The sequence below is a fragment of the Sturnira hondurensis genome, unplaced genomic scaffold (genome assembly GCF_014824575.4).
Source record: "Sturnira hondurensis isolate 20B ecotype Veracruz unplaced genomic scaffold, ASM1482457v3 Scaffold0021354, whole genome shotgun sequence".
Lineage (NCBI taxonomy): Eukaryota > Metazoa > Chordata > Mammalia > Chiroptera > Phyllostomidae > Sturnira > Sturnira hondurensis.
Window position 1 is genome coordinate 4,564,092 of NW_028093985.1, and position 8,726 is coordinate 4,572,817.

Here is an 8,726-nt window from a genome sequence, read left to right on the forward strand (position 1 = left end):
ATCTTTTTAAAAATATTTATTTATTTCTTTTTAGAGAGAGGGGAAGGGAAGGAGAAAGAGTGGGAGAGAAACATCAATGTGTAGTTGCCTCCCATGTGTCCCCCACTGAGGACCTGGCCCACAACCCAGGCATGTGCCCTGACTGGGAATTGAACCGGCAACCCTTTGCTTCACAGGCCCATGCTCAATCCACTGAGCTACACCAGCCAGGGCGGGGTGCATATGTCTTTGTGAATGAATGTTTTCAATTTCTTCCAGGAAGGTACCCGGAAGAGGGGTTTCTAGGTCACATGATGACTTTATTCTTAATTTTTTGAGAAACTTCCATATTGTTGTCCATAGTGCGTGTACCAGTTTATGTTCCCACCAGCAGTGAATGAGGGTTCCTTTTTCTTCACAAGCTCTCCAACACTTGTTGATAATAGCCATTTGTGGCTTTTAGATGTGCTTTTATCCCTTGGGGTTTATGTCATCTGCCTTCAGTGAGGCATCTTGCAGGAAAGAGCTGAATAAAATTTATTATCAGAGCTAGTGTCCTGATGTTCACTGCCATTGCCCACTGATTCCCACAGTGTTTTTTTCTTACCTAGAAGAGACCATTCTCTGATCTCGAATGATGAAAAGCTCTGCGTCCCCTGAACAAATGGGACCATTTCACCCCGTGGGCACTGTGGAGCCTGCAACAGACGGCCTCCTTGCTTTAGCTGCTAGGAAAGCTTAGAGTCATGTACGGGATGCCTGCCCTACTAGTTTCCCGGGGCTGCCACAAACTTGGTGGCTCGAAGCAATAGAAGAGCATTCACTCACCGTTCTGGAGGTTACAAATTCAAAACAAAGGTGTCAGCGGGGCCACACTGCCTCTGAAATCTGTGGGGGAAAGTCTTCCCTGGCCTCTCCCAGCTTTTGGTGGTGGCCAGCAGTTCCTGGCTTAGAGATGTGTCACTGCAGCCTCTGCTTCTGTTGCCATACAGCGCGCCCCTTGTGTGTCGGTGTCTACATTTCCCTCTTCTTACAAAGACACTGGTCATATTAGATGAAGCCCTACCCTGATGGCTTCGTCCTAATTTGATTACATCTGCAAAAGCTGTATTTCCAGATAAGATCACATTAACAGGTACCTGGGGGTAGGACTCTGACATCTTTTTTGTGGAGGGAGCATTATTCAGCTCATCACAGTGTCACCTTTTCTGTATGCTAATATTTTGTTCCTCTACCTATATTTTCCTTTCATCATGATTCCATGGGTTACTTAAATTTTCCTTAACTATATGCATCTCCTCAGGGCCTGAAAGAAAGAAGGCAGAATAGAAGGAAGAAAGGAGGGGAAAAAAGGGAAAAGAGAGTTTGGAAGGAAAGTTTGCTCCCCCAAAATCAGACATGGAACTTGGGAACAGAGTTGTAGGAATGGGCAATGGCAGTGGGCAAGACGGAAGGGACAGTGCTTTTGTTGTATGGGCCTCATCAGAGCCTCAAAATTACTCTTTGGGGGATGGGAACAGTGGTTACCGGCTGCCTACAGCTTTGCTGACATAGAGAAAAGCTGGAAGGTACCTTTAGGAGAAAAAGGGTATGATCTAGCAACTTTTAATGCCCACCCTAAGTGGCACAGTATGGGTCTAGGTTTTGTGGTGCTTGAAAGGACCCAGGTATTCTAGTTACTGGGGACACAGATCCAAAATCATTGATTTAATGCATACAATTTCCCTTGGGGGACGGCATCTCTTCTATACAGTGTTATTCCCCACATGATATTTTAGCTGCAATTTTAAGAGGCTATTCTAAAAGTTTGTCGTGCTAGCTGCTTCTGGATGTGCAGCTGACCCTGGAACATTGCAGGAGCTAGGGGTGCCGGCCATCACGCAGTTGAAAATCTGCACATGACTTTAGACTCCTCCAAAGGTGGTAACAGTTGTCCCTCAGCATCCATGTGACATTGGTTTCAAAATCCACAATGCTCAAATCCCTTACATAAAATGGTGGAGAACGAAGCACACATTTGTCCCGCCATATCCACAGTTGGTTGAATTCACAGATGCAAACCCCAGGGATGCGGAGGGCCAGCTGTATGTTTATTGAAAAAAAATTTAAAAACCCCTCTACATGTAAGTGGACCCATGCACTTCAAGCCTGTGTTGTTTAAGGGTCCACTGCATATTTTTACTGGATCAGCCAAAGCTACTGAGTAAACAAGCGTCCCCAGTTCCCTCTCTTCCATATCTTAATCCAGCACAGGTGAGAATCTTAATCCTACAGCACCCTGAGAGTTACCATCACCCCACTTACCACTAGAAAGGAGATCCTTGTTACCCCCTGATGGGTAAGTAATGCAGGTCCAGAATCTCATGCTGAGGTTTGGAGGTTCAGCGGTCTGAAGCTTTTACTTTCTAGGGCCGCTATGGTACCTACATTCTTAGCTTGGGTTCCCTGAAATGTAACTAAAACAAGGACTAGGATGCAGGTAGTCTGGGAGGTGACCGCAGGAAGCAGGACTGGGGGAGCAATAACGAGAGCAAGAAAAGAAACTTGTGCCAAAATAAAGAGGCTTTTAAAAACCATAAATGATTGTGTGTCTTTTAAATAATGTCTTTATTTTATATTTGTAATTACAATGGTAACGGCAGTTATTCTGCAGGATGAACTGTTTTTAATCTTTACCTCTAGGCTTTTTTAGACCCAACTTCCTCATTTTCTGTCATATAATGTTAGAAAAAATGTTAGTATAGACTTTATTTTCATTTCATAAAGTCTGTGTTATGCTGGTGGTTGACTTTTGGCTTGGGGACTAGTGAAATTTTTAAAACTTATCTTTGAAACTTGGTGTCTTCACTGTAATAATATATGAGGAGGGACACGCCCACACACGAAAAAACTGGAATTATCTTCTGGAGGGCGGGCCCCTTGCAGTACAGGCTTCCCCTGCTCTGTGAGTGTTCTAGGAAGCCATCTGTATCAGTGTACCGGCTGGTGTTGTTGTGAGAGGCTGCATTCAGCCTCAGTGGATTCTTTTTTTTGAAGACTCAACATGTTTGCCCCTTTCATGACGGGTGATTTACAAGTGCAACTGCCCACACTGCTCTAAGTGTTCAGCAGTTTTGGCCCCAAAACACCAGTCCCCTCTGCTCCACCCTCCCGAAAAATCACCTGATCTCACCCCTGGTGACGTTTTTTGTTTTCTCGGGTGAAAAAAATTCCTCAAAAGGAAACATTTTGCTGGATAAGGAAGAGGTGAAACAAAAAAATGGCAGAAGCACTAAAAGGCATCAAAATCAACGAGTTCAAAACTGTTTGAGCAGCGGAAAAAACATCTCAATAGTGTATTGCATCCATTGGAGAGTACTTTGAAGGTGACTGAAGTTTAAACATGTAAGATTAAATACACACTTTTTAGTAAATAAATTCAACGTTATGTTCAGGTCCCCCTCATATATGCAGGTCTCTTTTTACTTGAAACATAACCAAGCTTGGAGTTTAATCCTGGACATAATTTTAAGCAAGAGAGTTATATAGTGGGATTTATGTTTTAAATACACCACTTCAGGGAAGTAGGGGGAATATGTTCGAGAAAAACAGACTAGAGATAAGTACCAGTTGGACCGTTGCAGTGATGTGGACCAGAACTGAGAGATTTATAAGATTTAGCCTGTTCAGTATGTAGCAGGAAGGAATAAACAAAATGGATGGATAATGGAATTGGTTGAAAGTACCTCCAATGTGGTTTTTAGTTCTCATGGCTCCCCGATATCTTTTACTGGCCATGGTGTCCTTGAAGAGACTCAGCTTCGGCTCAAAGGCCACCATCTCTGTGCTAGTCAGCTCTAGAGAGTCATACTCCCCCTGTGACGTTTTCCAGGTCACTGCAATCAGAGGGAAACGCTTGTAGTAGAAATGGCTCCCTTTCTACGGGAATTCCGAGAGAGGCATTAAACATTGAGTTCTATTTGTCAGAACTATTAGAAGGATAAGAATTTATCTCAGAATTTTACCCCCTTTTCAGAATCCCTCAGTCCGTCCTCCTGCTTTTGGGTATGGTTTGTGTGCATCCATTCACCATAAGCTGTTGTATGCCTGTGATTGGGGGCGGGGCTTGCAGGTTACTGGGCAGGACCCACTTGCTGCCCGTTCGTGCCTTTCTCCTCCTAGGGCTCTGAAGTGCCCCGTAAAGCCCCCCAGTGCGCGTCCTGGCTGCTTCACTGAGCCCCCATTTGCGATTTCTGATAACATACGCAGAGTTGAAAGGATAGTCAGAATCAAACCTACCTGCTGTGGGACACCAAGGAATGTTTCTGTCTAAAAGCAGAGACTAGTGTTTTCTTTTTACCACATCTTGAGAGAAAAGGTGAAAAAAGAAGAACGGAAAAGACAAGGCAGTATGAGTGACAGCTTTGCGGGCCTTCCCGTCTTCCTGTTCATACTCACACACGGTCTGTCGCTGAGGCTTATGCTTGGGCAGCAGACGGAGCCGGAGGAGACGTGGAAAGAGACGTGGGAGGCAGCCCTGCACAGGCAGCTCTGTGGAATGTTGCTCCAGCGGCCTTTGCTCAGACAGCCGGCAGGGGCGAGGGTGGGGGAGGAACTCCATACTGCTGGTGTAAAAGGCCCGCGTGACCAGAATGACTGGTTAGAGCATCTGGAGGCTTATTTCTCTCACCACAACTCCAAGAGTCTGTGACCCCAGCTGTGGTCAGGGTTGATGTGACCTGACCTGGGTGATTAGACATTCTACACAAACCTCAGAGGTTTTTTTACAAACTCCTTTTGCCAAAGGAAAAAGACACACTTGTCCAAAAGAGCTGGTTTGGCTATTTTCTGAGGTAATCATAAAGAATAACAACAACAGAAAAGCCTTGATTTTCTTTTGTGTCTGCTTTGCAATAAGAGAAGAGGACACTGTTGTATGTGGGACTTTGGGATGCAAGCAGAAGTCTAACCCACAGACGTAGGGATTATCATCCTATGCTCAGAAACCAGGTCGGAATGCTGCGGCCCATTGGTTTTGGCTGCATCTACTTGGTATGATCCAGCCTGCCTGCATTTGTGAATGATGTAATCCATTGAGAATCTTCCTCTCTGCCCAGCCAAACCTCATTCTCAGTCCTCTTATGAAGACTTTGTAGACTATACCAGCGTACAAGGACCTCTGTCATCCAGAATTCCCCTGCTCTCCAAGTCAGTACCGTGCACATACATATTGTTCCTTAGAATCTAGCCTTGTCTTGTGCCTCAGCTATAATGATCTCAACAGCAGAAATTAGTTTTCACATTTTATATATTCCCCCTAGCACAGTGCTGAGCAAATAGGAAGTCTCAGTAAATACTTGGAGGGGTTGAAAATTCAAAGCATATTCTCTACCACTTATATGAGGTACCCAGCGTAGTCAAATTGATAAAGACAGGAAGTAGAAGGGTGGCGGCCAGGGGTGGGGTGGGGAGGGAGGCGGTTAATGTTTAATGGCATTACAGCTTGGGAAGATGGAAAAGTTCAGGAGATGGATGGCGAGAGCAGCTGTGCAACAATGTGAATATATTTACTGCCACTGGAATGTATACTTTAAAAGGGCTAAGTGGTAGGTGGTAGGTATATTTTACCACAATAGAAAACAGATTTTTTTAGAAAGGCACACACTGTAGAAATCTGAGGCTCTCCCCTAATTCTACCCTCAACGGTGCCCGTGTGCAGGATCACTGTCTGTGTGTGAGTGAAACCTCCAATGTGATGGGCTTGCCGGACAGGCTCCAGATACTTGCTCAGCTTCCTGGTTACTAGCTCCATTTTTTAAGACTTTGCAACATTTGCATCAGGCTTTTAGTTTAGATTTTTTTTCTTAGTTCATACCTACACAGGAATGGTTAGGAGGGAGCCCAGATCCACACCAAGCAGTGTTACAACTGCCCTCAAAGTAGTGGGAAAAGGCTAGTGATGGTGTGAATGTGGGCAAGTCACGTAAGGTCTCAAAAAATCGAGCCTGTGATTTTGTTTTGTTTCTCATCTGTAAAATGGGGATAAGTGTACATAGTACCTTCTTCCATGGGGCTGTTGTGAGGATTAACCGAGATGAATTAATGTGAAATGCCTCGTAAAGTATCTGAGACAGAATAGAACCTGGGAAGGATGGCCAATTGTTTCTGAATGGCAGCTGAGAGTTCTTTGATTTTGTGACTTCAGCTTGATTTTGAGAAGAATGAGAGTAGACCGCAGGTCTTGGCAGGCACTAGCAGTGCCTCATGTGGCACTGTGACCCCACACGTAACCAAACCCCAGGAGGGCATGAGCATGAGGCTGGTAGACACAGGAGCAGCCCGACCGGGACAGGTAGAGACTTAGGGCTCTTTCTCTCAGAGCGACTATCCCCGCTCAGCCAGGACACATGAGCTCTGCTATGCTCTTTCTTTAGTTTAAACTTTAACAAATTTGGGGGAAGGACTCGAAGAGACCGGCGTGGCTGGCCTTCTCACCTGTGTGGTCAGGATGCCACACTGGGCTGCTCTCACCTGCCCCTGATGTTGGAGTGGTGGAGGGCAGTTTTCAAAATAAAGAGGTTGCTGCCTCCTAAAAAAAGGACTTTTGGGCAAATAAAAATGAGGCGTTCACCCACACCGAACTTCATGCTCTAAGCAAGCCAAAGAAAAAACAATACAGACAAAGTATTACAAAATTGTATACTTGAAACCTATATAATTTTATTAACCAATGTCACCCCTTAAAATAAAAAAAAAAAAAAGGAAAGGAAAACAGCCATGGGTCCCACCCTCTAGGATCTTGTTCTTCAGCGACCAGAGCCCTACATAGCATGGTAGTTGGTTTTCAAAGGACAGGTACCTTATGGTTTCTTTTCTGAGGGAGTTGAGCTCATTGATCTTCAGGTTTTTTTCAAGTTGGCATCTAAAATGATTTGATCTTGGTTTACTTATCGGGTTGTAAAAATGAAAATGCTTAATGAAAAATACTTGAAATAAACCCAAGGCCACATTAACATTCAATGCAAACTTCTAAACAAGCTATTTTGACATTCCTCTTTACTAGTATGATATACTGTAGTTATTTCCCCCATGACTTATTATTATGGGATATTTTCCCCCTTTCTTTAAATAGTCCTCCATTTGAATGTAACACAGAGTTCCCATTTTCCCCATAAATTACGTATTTATAGCTCTTGGGAATAGCTAGGTGTCTCTTAAAAGCACTTCTGCATTTGAATTATAGAGAAAATGACTATATAGGATTCTGAACTTTGGGTGCTCTCAAAGTAACTGGAACAGAGAGAACAGGACTCTGTGTGCTGGGTCTGGGTCCTCTTTGGTATGAGCCTGTCCCCAGCTGCGAGTGCTTCGGTCACGGTGAGGAGGGGGAGGATGGGCATGGTCAGAGTGAGGACGGGGAGGATGGGCATGTGTTCAGGAGCAGAGCTAGTTCACCAGCAATGGCAGGGTTGCAGTTATAAATACAGGCTTCGACCTCATGTGCAGGGGTTCAGCTCTGCCTTACACTAGTTCCAAAAAAGCTTGGGATGTTTTCTTAGGCTCTTTGCTTCTGTTGTGTTTTCCTCTTTAAACTGGCATAACAGGAGTTGTGCTTAGGGTTATGGTAAGAACGGAATAAGGTACCACATGTTTGGCATCGAGTGAGTCATCAGTAAGTGATGGTTATTGTTCCTGAGTGAGTTATACAGCAGAAATGACTAGGATGTCTTCCCTTTCTTGCACCCTTCTTCCCCTTCTAGTTTACTTCTTTGGAAGCCTAGTGGCCACCTCCTAAAACCAGCTGAGCTTTCTGTTTTGGAGGAAGTGCCCTTCATTCCCCTAGAAAGCTGAGTGTGATCCTAGGTAGGGGAGAAGAGAGTTAGCTTTGTACCTGCCTCTGGTGTAAGTCTCATTTGTGGGTTCATGTCGGGCTAGTCCTCTCTGCCACAGTAAAAGACCACAGGACGGCCTTGGAGCCAAGTATGTATTTGCCTGGAAGGTCTTCAGTAAAGTGGTTGCTGCTAAAATAAATTTTTTAAAAATCTAAAAAAAAAACAAAATAGGAAGTGGTTGCTGCTTTTACAATGGGCAGCTAGTTGAGCATTGAGGGACTTGGCTTTTTTTTAAAAACATGAATTTTACAGTGCAATTTATATATTAAAAAATACTTCAGTTTTAAACCTACTTTATAATGGATTTTGAAAATTATAGACAGCCATGTAAGCCACACCTCAGTCCAGATACAGAATATTTTCATAAGCCCCCAAAGTTTTCCTATATCCATTCAATTGATCTGTCTTCTTTCACACCCCTAGACAACCACTGATTAGCTTCTGTTACTATAGAAGAATTGCATTTTCTAGAATTTCATGTAGTAAATGGAATGTGTCAGGCTTCTTTTATTTATCATAACACTTTGAAATGTACCCACTTGTTGCATGTATCAGTGGATTCTCCCTTTTTGTTGCTGAGTTTTTCCATTATACAGATACCACAATTTGTCTATCCATTTTCCTGTTTATGAATATTCAAGCTGGTTTTCACAGATAACATTATTGTGTCCTAAAATACTAAGGGATCTATGGAGCCCCCACACAAAAATGCCACAAGAACTAATAAGTTGAGTTTACCAAGGTCATAGAATACAAAATTACTATATAAACCCAATTGTGTTTCTGCATATCAGCAATGAACAGTTGGAAAGTGAAATTAAAAATACAATTGCATTTATAATACTATTCTTTAAAATGACATACTTTGGAGCAACA